Source organism: Triturus cristatus, chromosome 9 (assembly GCF_964204655.1).
Source record: "Triturus cristatus chromosome 9, aTriCri1.1, whole genome shotgun sequence".
Lineage (NCBI taxonomy): Eukaryota > Metazoa > Chordata > Amphibia > Caudata > Salamandridae > Triturus > Triturus cristatus.
The window spans coordinates 304,185,066-304,201,600 of NC_140592.1; the positions used below are offsets into that span (position 1 = coordinate 304,185,066).

Here is a 16,535-nt window from a genome sequence, read left to right on the forward strand (position 1 = left end):
TGTCCTCCTGTGTGTCAAAATTGACATATGAATGCATTTCCTGCTAAAATAGCACTAATTGATGGATTTGTATTTCATGCAAATGTGTGGAAATTTGCCAAAATGTTGTGTAATTATATAAACCCCAATTATGTAAATTTTGCACCCACCAAAACTAATTCAGAAAATAGATGATCTCCCACCAAGGAAACGCAATAAGATATATAGAATGATTGGTTCTATGCACCTGTCAGGGATATTACATGTGCCTGTTAGGATGGCTGTTGAAAGTGAGAAAGCTATGGCCTGCTTAAGCATCCCAGCTCAATCCAATGGTCTTTTTAGCTTCTTGAGAGGTAAGAGGGAAAGAAAACAATCACTATTTAATTTCATTACAGTGTAACCAATTTTGCAACACAATACCTGCCGACAACTAATATTGAGTTTAGTAAGATTTAATTTTAAATTCAAAAATAGATTGATATAAATCAGTCTTAGCATCACGGTATAGAAATATAGGACAAACTGAATAAGTCACAATCTCCTAAAGAGATGTACCTTATATACAAAAAGCATGCAATTAATTCAGTTACAGCGATGCAAATGAGCAGCAGAAAGAATTGAATATTTAATTGCATCAGTTGATTTTCAAAGCTAAGCATGAACACGATATCTTTCCCTACACTATTCTAAAAGGGACAACCCTAAACTAAGAAGTGTTGAATAAGAATGTATAATAGAAAGTCAGCTGTCAAAGTCTTCAGTAGAAGAAACTCCAACTAAGGGTCATGTTGCATAAAGTCACACAAAGCAGGAGAGGTCTGCACTCATGGAGTCCTCTGTCCCTCACTAAGTTACAGCATAGAATATTAGTTGCATTCAAGGTAAATCACGTGATCGACTCCAGTAACTTTCTGCGAATCCAGCACAAATTGACTACTGGCACCACATTTCCCATATCGATCGGTTGCTACTTCATTCGTCCTTGGCCAGTCTTCTCCTCCTACATGGGAACTCGCCTCCTTACTCGTTACTGCGTTTTCCCTTGCCAAATCGTTCTTCACTTACCAAACTATTTAACGGAAACACAAACTCTTCCTTTACTAACTAATGAAGCTTTGTCCACACTTGCAAAAGAAACCAAAATACAAGCAAACACATTATACATTGGAGGTTAAATACGAAATAGATGCTAGACTTAAACATGAGCTTGTGCTGAAAACTATTCTAAAGGCCTAAAATCATGTCAACTTAATAGTACACAGGGTTACAAATGCGTGCACATATCTAAATACATAGCAAATCAGTTTCTTAAAGCATGAATAAATTGCAAAAGATTACGAAAGAGATGTTATTTCAAAGAACAACAATATGAATATAATTTCTTGTTACACGTAAAAATGCCTAAACACTAGTCTACACATGCACTTTATTTCACCAGCTTCACAATGAGACAAGTCTAAACTTTAACTTCCCTTAGAATATTAATATGTGTTGAAAAACTTTTATTAGTCACATTTCTATGCACCACATTTATAAGTCTTATCAGGTTCGTGTGGAGTAGTTTAAATATACAATACCCCATCTTCTCTTAGTAACATTAGTCAGACAGAATGTATTTGAGTGATGACTACACGTGATCATGATGCACTCCTACGGTATCGTAGGACGAGATCAAAATGATGCTGCTCCTAAAGCTAATAAAACCAAGCATTGGCATAGCCAATAGGTCTCGCCTTTGGGACCTTATGAGTGTTTAGCCATGCAACAGTTGCATAACTAAACACTTAAAAGGGCCCAAAAGCGAGACCTATTGGCTATGCCAAGCGGCCGCAAAAGTGAAAGTGATCGCGATAGCGATCAAACATCAAAGCGGCCGCCAAAGTGAAAGTAATCGTGGTAAAAGTGGCGTGCGCGCCTGCGCACATGCACTGTAGCTCTAGGCTGGCCTGGTAGCACTTTTTGGAGCCCTCTCAATAAGTCTCGCCAGACCAGCGCATGCGCTGGGTCAGGCGAGACCTAATGATTGAACAACCAGAAGGATTACATCACAATGACGTGGAGACTTCAGACCCTTTCGCAACTATTCTACCTGAACTGCTTAACATGATATGATTTGTTGGCATACCTGCTAATAATACCTGGCTACAGAGGTAAGTAAGTAGCTGCTGTTGCACAACAACCTACAGATCACGTTTAGCGATTTCATCACACATTCCCCGGCAGCACTTTTTTTTTGTCACCGGTAACTACCCTTTGCCTGTTATGAATTTAGTCGAGCCAGCATTGTAACATCTTAAAATGATGATGTTGTTGACATAACATAAAGGTCGCTCATACAGTCGATTAAGCTGTTCTTCTACTTCTCTCTGACCCTCCCTTCTCTGACTTGTCCCTCTAACACTTTCCTCTCTAGGGTCCACATATGAGTGCCCCTGCATTTCGTGTGGTATTCCAGCACCCGGTAAATGCCAATAACGCAGTATTTCCTTCACATTCAGAGTACAGTACCTTCAAATTCTGGATAAGTTGTAAATGCCGTATGTTTTCCTCTATCTGAGATGCAAAACTCAGAAACTGCAGGATTTTCCGCCTGGCAAAATATAATGTGTGCATGGAAAAAGAGACGTTTTGTAGCACATCTTGAATCCTGATTGAGGCATAAAATGTTTACGTTTGCATCTGACATTCGAGGTCTGTTTGTAATGGAGGTATTATATACATTTTTCAAATAATGTTTTTATTTTAAAATTTACAAAATATAAAACCTGACATGTGTATAGACATTGCATTTTTCTATGTGACCTGTTTATGTAATTTAATTTTTTTGTACTGTAAGAACATTTTTTGCTTTTTTGTGAGTTTTATAAAGCGTTGCAAGTCACCTAAATCATGTCAGAGTATGTGAGCTTTTGGAAGCTTTAAGGATTGTGTATGTCTCCACCTTCAGATTGCCTTGTTGATATCTGAATTTCTCCTGGACCGAATAGTGATGCACTGCAAAAAATACAATAAAGCAATGAAAAAATGTTAACAACTCTAAATATCAGAAAGGAACAAAAGATCAGAACAAGTTCAGAAACGAACAACGCAACTTACCAACAACAGTGCAGGTTGGCGGGCACAGTCGGTGTAGAGTTAATACATGATTCAGAAAATGGAAAGCATAAGGAATTTAGAAATCAAGACTATCATATGAATCACAAGTAACAGAGATGTGATAGCACTATGTTTTTTGGAAAGTAGACTTTTCCCAGCGCTGATGGCGCACCCCAGAACTCCACTCTGGTGTTTTCCAAAGAATGAAAAAAATTAACAGGAGGCAACAGTCTCTTTGTTCAAATGATGTTCTAAAATAAAACTTTGATTTCTCTTTGATTGTACAGTTTAATGCATCAGCCGTCCAACATGTGTTTTGCAATGCAGTCCCTTCATCAGGACAGGAATTCGAAACAGATATTGAAAAATACTCAAACCTAAAATGTCTACAAATTCATGATCTGCCAGAAATAGCTATTTATTCGATCAGAGCATTTCTCGGTTATAGTACAGCATTAATTTGATTACTGTTCTTGATTGAGCTCAGTACGCTGCCTGCCGTATTAAAATTCTCATTAATATCGATTGGTTATACCACTGTTTATAGACAAACCCCAAGCTCCCACACAAGGTTAACTCAATCTATATCAACATGAACCACAGAAGATCAACTTCTCTAAAAATGAATTGAGGCAAGTAGACCAAATAATGGACCAAACTGATCAAAATGTCACAAATACCTGAAGTGAAACAGCTGACATCTCCATATCAGAAATAGAGTCAGAAAAGGGCAGAAAAATAAACAGCAATGGGTGCACTGCTTCAGGTAATCAGTCACAATTAATTACTCAGGGCCACCTCTTAGTCCATTGTTTTTGCATTCACTGTGCCACTATAGACAGGGACCAGCCTTATGAATGGTCCTGCTCCAACAAGAACAGTTCAACCTGAAAAGCCAGGCTACGCCCCCTCCACTGTTCACAAGGATCACCAGACCCCTTTCAGCTGTGTTGGAGCGCATCAATGAGGTACATATTAAGACCTATGGCACAGTGAGCTTTGACCGAAGTCTGGGCATAGTCATAACATATAGGGCTTGCTTCTCACTGAGAAAAACAAAAAACGATAAGTGGAATCATTGGATTAATCTCAGCCACTGACAAAAGGACAGAAGTTGGCCTGATGAAGGAAGTCAGACAGAGAAAGAATCAAACAAACAGGAATTTTCGAAGTCTATCACATCCCAATTAACAGAAAAGGAGACAAGAAATGTGATCATTGATTGTGAGGATGTGACACTAATCAATGTACCAGACGTGTCCACAATGGAGCCAAGTAAAGATAGGAGGAATACATGTCTGACAGGCCTAGACGAAAAAACATGTACCAGTCATGTGCAACTCTTTAAGATTATTAATCTTCTTGAGAGGGAATCTGTGATTCTGCCCTTTAAATCTAGAGATAGTACCGCACCTCACAGGCACAGATACTGAGTAAAGTACAAGACAGGCACATTAGGAAATGGGAGCTGCAAGTATTCCATTTAAATCAGGCCATCACAGTTCCATGTATGCATCTGTGTAAAGCTCTTCCTCAAATTACATGAAGTTGACAAAGGACCTTGCTTACTGTGAAGGTTTGGGTGTATTATGTGGTGTGGTTGTATGACCTTACAGTGTAATACAGTCACAAAAACATCTTGGATCCAGTCAGTCTCATTTAAAAACATTTAGCTCAACCCTGGGTAGATGCGACTTCAGCAGCAAAGGCTTAAACAAAAGGACTGGTGTAAAGCATTTAGAAGCACCAAACAACGAGATAAGACAGTCACACAACACAACGGAAATCCAACACTAATTTACAAAACTAGATCATATTTTTATGATTTTTCAGAGATCAAGATGAGTAAAATGCACCAGAGGGTTCTGGAGATAAAGATTTTTAGAGAAAAAGTAAATATCAGTTCAACCAAAAACTAGCATTGTTTTTTTTGTAAACAATCTTTATTAGGCATTTACGAGACATATACCCGTGCAGTATAGACATTTGAATGAGCATGTGAACTAACATGGATCCACTGTTGATATACGTGCATTTCATTACTGCTGCAGAGACAGCCATATTTAGTCAATAGTCCTTCAGGAAATACATTGACGAAAAAGCTCACATCTCACATCCAAAAGCAGTGCAATGAGAAACCTAACCCTACACCTTCTGCCAAGTGGCAACCCCACCCTCTCTGCCCTCCCCCCAGGCATGTTGTGGAGTACTGTGCTCAGGTAATCTTCCTGGGGCCACTCTCTAGCAATTTCCACCCAGTCATCGTGGGATCCGTGGGCTCGACAGGTTTGCTCGTAAAAGAGCACCCCGCAGTCCAAAAACAAGCATTGGTAACCGCAATGTTTGTAAACTTTTGAAAAGTTTGAAAGAGTTGTGTTCGACTACTCTGCCTCAACTGGGGTGACCAAATCCAGCAGGGAGAACTTCAGGGGGCCACTAAGGAGTATTTGGATAGTTACCTGCCTACCAAAGCGTTCTCCAGTCCAGCTATGAGCTTTACAGCACAACCGCAATAGACTTCAATGAAGTGGTCCTGATGCTGAGGATGTAGGAAAGGGAGGATGATCAAGTATGCTCTAGGTGTTGTGCGATCGATATATGTGTCCTTGCAGTTATTTCTCAGCCCGCGGATGAGGTGGGGCAACTTAGGCCACAGAGATTGGGGCCCCTTAAAGTCCTCTTTGAAACAGAAGGTGGTCAGCTGATGCTGGACTAATAGTCTCCGTACACAGCAGCTCCTGAGGTATCCTTTGGTGGAGTCTACTCTCCTTCTTAGATGACCAATCTGGACTCAGATGACCCTCCCGGTTCCGGCAGTCTCAGGTATAACTTTGGCCAACGAGGATCGGTCTCTTGGGAAGCCCAGATGTGGTCATCGGTGAGTCGCCAGACGTCGCTACTGACATGTCAAGTTGGGCTAATCCAGCTTTGATGGCCCTGGTTCCAGGAGGTCAGCAGACTGATCCTTGGAGTCACCTCCTTGGTCTGAGGCTTGGGAGTGATTTTTTCTCAAGCCCGGAGCCACATGCTCTGTCCTCTCTTCGCTAGTCCAATGTGTGGCAGGTGCAGTCCAGCAGAAAGTGCAGCCTCTTTGCCTGGTCCAGGGGTCATCACGGCAGTCCTCCTTTGGTCCTTTTTCCAGTTCTGGTGTGATCTGAGGGTCAGTGTGCCAGTGGTGCCATATTTATGCGAAGAAAGTGTCCTGGGGGGATGATGCAATCACCAGTCAATGGGCTACCAGGATCTCTCCTGCCCAGTTATGACTTCCGGCTATGTGTGGCATCCAGCAATTCCATAGTGCACTATTCTGCCCACTGTCAAAATGTCTGAACCCTTCCTCGGATGTTAGAAACCTGGTAGCCCACCCTAGAGAAAAAAGGTTTATGCACTTGTCTCCCCTCTCTGTTCCCGCCATCATCCTGTTTACCTGGAGAAATGGGCAATTCTTCAGGAGTGTGTTCACCATTTGCACACCAAAGGATGCTTCACCTTTGAAGCTTGCCTCTTGGGGCAACACCCTGAGTAGCTCCCTGAAAGGGGAAGGTAACACATCCCTCTGTAATAGGCTACTACTGTTCGTAAGCCTGGGAGTCATTCACACTACTTCCCAGGAGGACAGGACAGAAAGCTTTCTGGCGGCCAGCAACTGGGTGAGGCCACTGGAGAAACTGGGATACTGAGTGGATCTTTCTAAAAGTCGATTTTCCTTAAAAGTGATATTAAATTTCACTTTGGCATCAAGTCGGATTAAAAACCACAATTAATTTTATACTAAGAAGTACCTATTTTAGTAGTCCCATTTAGAAGTTAGCCGGACTGCGGGGCCAGAACAGTAACTCTGTGTGAGCCAATAGGGCTAATAACTTTTCCACAGTAAAACGGCAATTTGTAAGTGTTGCTGTCGGAAAGCTTAAAATGTATATGTCCTACTTATTAATATATAGCTGCCTGCCTCAGGGCTCCATAGGCCTTCCTCAGAGAAGACTTACATATGTTGTTAAGTGAAGTGGGGGCTTTGCAATTGGTTTAAATGGAAAGTTGAACTAGCAGTTTAAAACTGCTCTTCCAGGCTGCAGTGTCAAGCTTGGAACCATTTTTTATCTTGTCCCACACAGGGTGGCAAAACCAGTGCTGCAGGCCTGTAAGGCACTCTGTCTTACATGTCCTGGGTACCCTTGGTACCATATACTAGGGACTTATAAGAATAAGTCAGCGTATGCCAATTAGGGGTAGACAATTTAACATATACTTTGTAAGGGGTTAGAACACTGATAATGAGGTCTGGTTTGCTGGCCGCTGTGCACTTTCAGAGTCAAAAAAGCAGCAACTTTGGGGGTAATCATGCAAAAAAAGCCATTTCCTTACACTTACCATTAAGTCTGATAAACTACAAAAGGCTAACATGGGAAACTTGAACATTGAATTTTAGTGCAGATCACAGCCCCTCACTATGAAGATCTCTGACCTAGCACCAATCCGTATCCTGATCTGTATTTGATTGGACTTGGATTAGAAACTAAGGGGTCTATTAGGATGTCGGGCGGTGGCACCACCGTAGTGCTAGTGGTGCGGAAAAATTCATTTTTCCGCCCGCGAGCAGCGGTTCTCACAGCCGCCATATTAGTAAGGCCAAACATAGCCCATTTCCCGTCTGCCGCGGTGCGACGTTCACCGCCATCAAAGTGCGCCCGCCACCGTGGCGGTGGGAGTCAATGGAGACTCACCGCCATGGTAGAGACTCACATCCCATGGTGCGCTTCTCTACCATGGGATTCCCCAGACTACCCCAATGCAGACGAAACCTAAAGACCACGACTCAGAATGCAATGAGAATGCACAGCATTCTAATTACCTTTGTAGGTACAGGTAGGGCAAATGCGTAACACCGGCACCCAGCCCAGCAGCCACTTACATGCCACTGGATCACACTAACAACATCACATAGGCCAGCGCTGGCACAGGCTCTGTACACATGCAGCCACTCCCAGCCAAAGTCACCTTCCCCGAATGCTCACCCCTGGCTTGCTGCTGATGCTCCTTCAAACGTGCATCCAGCTCAGGCTGTGTCACCGCCAAGATCAGGGGTGTCATGCTGCGCGGTGCCAAACTCCCAGTGCGAGGAAGCAGCCCCAAGGTCAACTCTGCCACGTTGTTTGCCAGCCGGCTGATGTCGTCCCACCTCTTGTGGCAGTGGATGCGTCATCGGTTTGAGACCCCCAGAGCTCGCACCTTGGCCGCAATGGCCCTCCACATGGCCTTACGCTGGTGTACCTTGAGCTGCAGGCATGGGATACAAGAGGGGGTAATGATCAGTGACACAGTGTTATGCACCGTATAGCAGCAAGATACAAACTGATCACAAATCCAAAGATATGTCTAACAGAGACGAGAATACATCTCACATGGTACATCTGCATGGGAAAAGCTGATGTAAATGCATGCAGGTGTGAGGGGGAACACAGTCCCTGGCGATCTCACACACATGCAGGATGCCAGCACTGAAACCCCTATGTATCCTGCCCACATCTCCAGTCCATTTTTAGGTTGAGCAACACAGACATCACATATCAACCTGTGTTTGGAAGAAGACTCACTGTGTCCAAGACTGCGCAGCCCTCAATGTCCCTGCCCTGTGAATAGATAACTGTGTCATGGATGTCACATTGAGGGACATGATCTCACAAATCAAAAACCCATATTACAAGGGCAGTCATGTGCAATCTACAGTGCTGAGATGGCTCATAGCTGGAGTGCAATGAGAAAAGACTGATGTAATACTCTGTAAGTGAAGTGATGTCTCCCTGTCTTTGTGGGCGGGGACTGTGCAGGCCAGCTGGGCTCACACTAAGATGGTCAACAGGGGCACACACAGCCATTCAGCCAAGCAATCACTGCCCTGACTCCTGCATGAACAACTTTCTGCGTCACTGTATGGCTGACAACACAACACAGGTCACTCATACATACCTCTGGGGCCCGGTGTGCGCTACCGCGAAGGTGCATCTTTCAAATGCATCCAATGACTGCCTCCGCGGTGGCGGAGCACGCCTACCGCGATTTCCAAGATTGCATCATGCCACCGCAAACAAGGTTTCCATTGGCTGTAAGGGCATGCTCCATGGTGGTGACATACCTCTGGGGCCCAGGGTGCGCTACAGTGATGGGGCATCTTTCAAATGCATCCAATGACCGCCTCCGCGGTGGCGGAACATGCCCACCGCGATTTTCAAGATTGCATCATGCCACCGCAATCAAGGTTCCCATTGGCTGTAAGGGCATGCTCCATGGCGGTGACACACCGCAGGGGCCCGGTGTGCTCTACCGCGATTTTGGCAGCAGAGCATTTGGTCATATCTTAATGCCTATCACTACCGCACTTGTGTGAATGGGGTGTGCTGGTGACACACCGCTGGGGCCAAGCAGTAGTTACCGCAATATGGGTGCCATACATTGACATGAGGCACCGCGATTTGGGTGGCGGAGCATGCCAACCGCCATTTGGGTATGTCTCCATGCCTATCACTACCGCACTTGTGTAAATGGGGGTTGCTAGTGACACACCGCTGGGGCCAGGCGGTAGCTACCGTGATTTGGGTGGCGGAGCATGTCAACCGCCATTTGGGCATGTCTTCATGCCTATCACTACTGCACTTGTGTGAATGGGGGTGCTGGTGACACATCGCTGGGGCCAGGCGGTAGCTACCACGATTTGGGTGCCATGCAATGGCAATGGCCATCTGGCAAACATCAACAGTGCACAGTGCCCACATGGTCAATGGCACATCATTGTGCACACGATGCCAATGTTCCATTTACTCCACTGGTGACTACACATGTGATGTTTGTGTATGTGATTTCGTTGATTGGCCTGTACTCCCTTACATATCACTTATGATATGGATGGTCGTGTAGGCAGGACAGTGTTGTTCTGGACTCTACAATGTGTACACATGTCAATGTGTTGCGGTACAGTGACAATCACAGCAATGTTCGTCTCAATGAATGATGATATTTTTTGCATGTCCTCTTATGTCTGATCATGCACACAATCGTCATTTCTGCTCCGACTGTGGTCATTGTGTTGTGGATGTGTGCCAGGTTCAAATAACGCGTGAAGGTGTGTCAGGTACAGTGGCTAGGTATGAGACAATGGGGTTGATTTGTTACACATATGCTGGATGCTGTACTCCCAGGCGTGCCCATGGTAAATGTGGCCATATCCCTATGTGCATTGATATTGACGAAGGTGGTGTTTGAGATACTTGTTTTGTGTAAGTTGACAGATGTGCCATTTGTGTAGCTGAAGGTGTCCCTACATGTAAGCTGGTCTGTAACTCAATTTTGATGACAGTCATTGTTGGCCTTGTGTCATCCAGAACGTGAGATGCTATGCCTCTCTCATGATGTATTGCATTGACATGTGTCCACTTTCATCTCAACTAGGAGACCAAATCTGATTCGTCACTTGACAGTGCTGGAGGGCATGGAGGATGTGGCGATCATCCGGAAATGCCGTCTGGATAGAGCCACCCTAAAAACCCTTTGTGATATGTTGGAGCCCCACCTGCAGCCTCGCAGGACATATCCAACAACTTTCGACCCCAAATTGTAAGGTGATGGCGGCCCTGCATTTTTTTGCAACAGGATTGTTCCAGCACACGCTGGCCAGCGCAGGTGGGATGTCACAACCGATGTTCAGCATGGTGCTGCGTGATGTTCTGTCCGCCATGATTATATACAAGGACAGATATATCCAATTCCCCAGGGGTTCTGAATTGCCAGCTGTAAAGGGAGATTTCTATCCCCTTGGAAAAATCCCCCATGTTGTTGGTGCCATTAATTGCACCCATGTCGGGCTTGTGCCACCACAGGCAAGTGAGCACATTTACAGGAATCGTAAACATTACCACTCCATAAATGTGCAAGTGGTGTGCCTGGCAGATATGATCATCTCCCACATGTGTACCAAATTCCCAGGCTCAGCCCATGACTCCTACATCCTGCGGAACAGCATTGTGCCCCAGCTGATGGCTAATCTGCTTCCCGAGCATGCATGGATTGTGGGTGAGTATGCCTAGTCATATGGAGTGCTGGGTGTGTGACCTGCTGCCCTCTGCCTCCGCCACATTGCAATGTCTATTTGTGTTTGTCATACCTAGGTGACTCTGCATATCCCAACCGTCCCTGGTTGCTGAGCCCACTGCGGAATCCCAGGATCCCGGCTGAACTCCGCAACAATGATGCCCATGGGAGGACACGTCGTGTGGTGGAGCATACTTTTGATCTGCTCAAGTCAAGTTTCCGCTGCCTGGACAAGAACGGAGGTGCACTGGCATACTCGTCCGGGATGGTGTGTCAGATTGTAGTGGCATGCTGCATGCTCCACAACCTAGCAATTTGCAAGGAGATTCCCCTGCTCCTGGATGATGATGAGGACCCAAGGCCCCCGCCTGCAAACCAATCCGTGTCCAGTGATGAGGACAGTGAAGAGGAGGAAGGTGTTGACCAGCGTCAACAGCTCATCACCCGCTACTTCACTTGAAGGTGGGTGACAATGTACAGCATACTCACTGTCTGATGATGTTGCTATTGTCGTGAAGGGGTATGTGAGAATTAGAACAGCAGCCAGTTGTAGACTCAGTGATGGTTGGCAATGTTTCTAGGAGAGGTCATTTAGGAACATCTACAGGATGTGTATGTTGACACTTGTTGCCCATTGTGACTTGTGCATGTTGGCTTATCTTGATGGTAGTTGTTGTGTGATGTCTGTTATGCCACACCCAGACCTGTGAATGTTGTCCTGTTGTGTTTCCCTAGGTGCCTTCAACTTCTCCTTGCCTACATACTGTCCATACTCCTGGTACATTGTGATCATGTTGAAGACTGTGCATCCTGCAATAAAGACGGAGCAGACACAACAACATGTGTGTAAGGATGTTTTATTTACAATGGTGACATGTGAGGGGCGGTGTATATTTACATTGAGGTGGTGGTGTAGCAGTGAGTTGACAGTTATGGTAAATGAGATAATCGAGTAGTCACCACCTTGATGTGGTGACCCAGTCCAACAGACAGATGCCATTCACAAGGCAGTGTGGGGAAGGACAGTCCAAAAAGTCAAAGCAGTGGTGAGGAGGGTTGCCATCAGGGCTGGCTCCGTGACTGGCATTTGGTAGGTGCTTTGCCTCCAGATACTCCCAGGGTTTTCTTAGGATGGCCCCTTCGTCACTTGGCAGGGGGGGGGGGCCTGCTGCAGGCCCAGTGGGGTCTGAGGACTCACCCCTCTCTGTGGGCACAGGGGAGGATGGTGAACTGTCATCCTGCAGCCAACCAGAGGGAGGTGGAAGTGTTGTTTGTGGCTCGGGCCTGTCCCTCAGACCCGCCACTTGCTGGCCCAAGAGGTCCACAATTTGTCCCATGCGGGTGTCAATGGACCTCATCAGCAGGATGAACTCACGTAACAGTTCGTCCGACCGGCCCGTTCGTCCTCTTGGTGTCTGTGGGTGACCTTGCCCCTCCCACCTACCCTGCTGCCACTGACCTGTTGCCTCACCACTGTGGGCACCCACATACTCTCCCTGCCCTCCTCAGTTTGTGGTGTGGGGTGGTCTTTCTCTGGGACAGGGAGGGTGGTGCAGGCAGCACTGGTGGTGGTGGTGGTGGCGGTGGATGCACAGGCCGCAACAGCAGGGGTCTGCAGTGATGTTGTTATTGCAGCAGATGTGGTGGGGGGACGATGGAGTCCTGGGACCTGTTGCTCCCTGGCACACCAGATGGGCCGGCTTCGAGCTCATCGTCTAGAGAATCCCGTGAGTCAACATCCGAGAGTCCATGGACCGGGGGGGGGGGGGGGGGGGGGGGGGGCGGGAGACTAACTCTGCAGGTTGCTGGTATTGTCCTCTGCAGTGAATTCTTGGTCACCTGTGGGTCAGATGTGAAATGGTCATTGTAGTGCACCCCGCAAGCTTTGTGTTAGCTGTGTGTCATTCACTGTTGGTACACTACACAATTGACTGTGCCTCCAGACATGATGCCGTGGTACATGCATTACTTGTCCATGGTGTGAGGTGTCAATACATACCATGCACCATGTGCATAATTTATGATTACAGGGACCTGTTGACATCTAGGGACTGGCACATGTTATTTCATCGAGGAGTCTTTGTTGATTTGTCTGACCTGGCAGACGTCACATCTGGCCATGGACTGGCCATTGTCATATCCTGCATACGTTTGTCCTGTCATGTGCATATCTTGATTTGTACCACCAAACATGCTTTCTTATTTTTAAAATGGTCCTTTTTGCTCTGGCCCCATGGCACTGCACATGTCAATAGGTGCTGTGCATGATTGTGCCCAGACTTCCTCTACATGTGCATTGGTGTGTCACACTTTGGTAGCTGTGACAGTTTCCTTTGCTTGTGTGCACACTGTGCGTGGCAATGGGGTCGGTGTGCATATTTGTGCAATGAGAGGGCTGGTTTTGTCATATAGCAGCATTTCTTTTGTGACGAATGGGTGGGTGCATGTACTGGCTATTTACCTGTTATGTGCTCACATTTGGCTTTGTTATGTGACACATCTGTGTGTGCGTGGTGGAGGCTTACATCCTGCTCAGTGGGGTCACAAGACAGAATAATATGTCCACCTACCTGTCAGTTTGTGTGAGGTGGGCCATTGGATGCCAAATGCATCTGGGTGGTATGGAGAGCTCCATAGTGCTGTACTGGGGGACAAGGGTGCATGGTGGGTGTAGTGGTTCAGGCCTCCCACCCCCAGGCACCCTCCCAGGGAAGATGGCTACCTACCTGTAAGTTTGTTTGGTGTACTGCAATGGCTTGCAACTGATTCTTGGTGGGGGGAGTGCTCCATCCTGCTGAGGTGTGGGACAGGGGGCATGGTGGAAGTTGTAGTGCTGGCCTCCCACCCACAAACACCCTCCCAGGGAAGATGGCTTATGTAATGGCTGACACATGCTTCTGGGTGGGGTGGGGAAGGGCTCCATCTTGCTGAGGTGTGGGCCAGGGGGCATGGTGGGAGTAGTGGTACAGGCCTCCCATTCACAAACACCCTCCCAGGGAAGATGGCTACCTACCTGTAAGTATGTTTGGTGTACTGCAATGGCTTCCAACTGCTTCTGGGTGTGAGTGAGTGCTCCATCCAGCCAGCTCAGGTGTGGGCCAAGGGGCATGGTGGTACAGGCCTCCCACCCACAAACACCCTTCCAGGGAAGATGGCTACCTACCTGTAAGTTTGTTTGGTGTACTGCAATGGCTTTCAACTGCTTCAGGGTGTGAGTGAGTGCTCCATCCAGCTCAGGTGTGGACCAGGGGCATAGTGGGAGTAGTGGTGCAGGCCTCCCACCCAAAAACACCCTCACTGTGAAGATGGCTACCTACCTGTAAGTTTGTTAGGTGTACTGCAATGGCTTCCAACTGCTTCTGGGTGGGGAAGTGCTCCATCCTGCTGTGGTGTGGGACAGGGGGCATGGTGGGAGTTGTAGTGCTGGCCTCCCACCCACAAACACCCTCCCAGGGAAGATGGCTACCTACCTGTACGTTTGATGTGGGTTATGTAATGGCTGACACATGCTTCTGGTGGGGTGGGGAAGGGCTCCATCTTGCTGATGCTGTGGGACAAGGGGGCCTGGTGGGAGTTGTAGTGCTGGCTGCAACATTACCATGTCCCCATGGTAATGTTGCTACCTACGTTTGGGGTGAATGGGAGTGAGTGAATGTTGGATCTGTGAGACATGTTTTTGTGGGTGTGTGGTGCAGATGAATGGAATTTGTCCTAGGTGGTGTAGCTTTGTAGTTGTGCAAGACAGTACATGGCAGTGTGGTGGTAGTAATTTATTTGTACTTACCAGCCTCCACTCTCACGGGTACTCCTGTGAGACTCTCTGGATGCAGTATGGCAAGCACCTTCTCCTCCCATGGTGTGAATGGTTTTGGTGGAATGGGAGGGCCACCGCCAGCCTTCTGAGCCAGCTCACGGTTCTTGCTTCTCCTCTCTTTGACAACCCTCTTCAGATCATGCCACTGCTTCATGATCTCCTTTTTGGATCGCTGGGTGGTTCCTACTGCATTGACCCTTTCAACTATCCTTGCCCACATTTGTGTCCTTGTGTCTAATGATGCCTGTTGGACCAGGCTACCAAACAGTTGTGGTTCCACTCTGACTATCTCATTTACCATGACTGTCAACTCACTCTCTGTTAATTTGGGAATTTTATGTGTTGCCAAGGTGTGTGGTGTGCAAAGTGGTTGTGGGTGCAGGGGTGTGAGTGGTGGGTGTGGTTGTGATGTGTATGGTGTGTGATGTGCAGGGGGTTAGTGGTGCAGGTGTGGTAGTGATGGTGGTGGTGGTGATGTGTGTGCTGTATTCTTTTGCTTCTCCTCTCTGATCTGGTAAATGCCCTTCTCTTCTGGAGTGTTGCAAAGGATTGTGGTCAGGGAAGGGGCCGGTTTTATATTCAGCTAAGTGGGTGTGTCCAAATTGGGTATTGCTGTCAGGTGCATTGTGTGTGTTGTCCAGGGAATTGTATTTTTCTTTTTGCCATGTGGTTGTGTCATTGGGGTGTGTTTTGTGTTTTTGGGGGGCAAGGCTAGTTTGCTGTGTGCGCTTTTTGGCATAATTGTGTTTTTTTTTCCTTCGCCCGCCATATTTTTCACGTATCATCCGCAGCGGTGGCTATGCTGCAGCTCTTCCACTGGCTCTCCCAATCAGCCCTGTGTGCGACTGCGGTGGTCAGAAACAGTGGAACGTACCGCAGGACCATTGGGGATATCCTAATTTCCCGTTCGGTGTCTCCGCTATACTTGCAGGTTGGTGTTTTTCCAAAGTGAGCAAGGGACTCACGTCTGAGCATACCCAAACACTTGGCAGTTCGGGCTGGACTGTTCCCATGAGGCACAGGGTCAGACTGATTTGCTATGGCTATGTCTGAACTGGGGTGGCAGAGTGGGCTAAAGAACGGTGATGGATCAAACCCAGATCTGTTGACTGGGTGTGAGTGTTTGATTGGTTCTGATGCTCCGTCCATCACCACCCCCTTTTGTACCGCTTTGTTCGCCATAAGTTGGCAGGGTATGCTCAGATGTGAGTCCCTTGCTCACTTTGCCACTGGATTCAAGCAAGCCTGTCTGAAGATGGCTGAAATGCCAGAAACCGGTCCTAAGAAGCTTGTTTCCGGTCCAGGGAAGGCATGGCTTGGCAGTTCGGGCTGGACTGTTCCCATGAGGCACGGGGTCAGACTGATTTGCATATGGCTATGTCTGAACTAGGGTGGCGGAGTGGGCTAAAGAACGGTGATGGATCAAACCCAGATCTGTTGACTGGGTGTGAGTGTTTGATTGGTTCTGATGCTCCGTCCATCACCACCCCCTTTTATACCGCTGATGCAGGTTGTGACATCAACATGCCTGCACAGTTCTTGGGAATGTTTAGCGGGGAAG

The 16,535-nt window shown here is 47.0% G+C and overlaps 1 long non-coding RNA gene across 1 annotated transcript in view; it reads right to left on the minus strand.

Moving 5' to 3' along the window:
• Positions 1–420: 420 nt before the first annotated feature.
• The window catches only part of LOC146797785 (uncharacterized), a 34,916-nt gene continuing 18,801 nt past the window's right edge, over positions 421–16,535 (minus strand). Inside the window, exons 3-4 of the long non-coding RNA XR_014968535.1 lie at positions 8,094–8,355; positions 421–2,976 (exon numbers count right to left, since the gene is read on the minus strand). This is a non-coding gene — a long non-coding RNA (uncharacterized LOC146797785). The remainder of the gene's footprint in view (positions 2,977–8,093; positions 8,356–16,535) is intronic.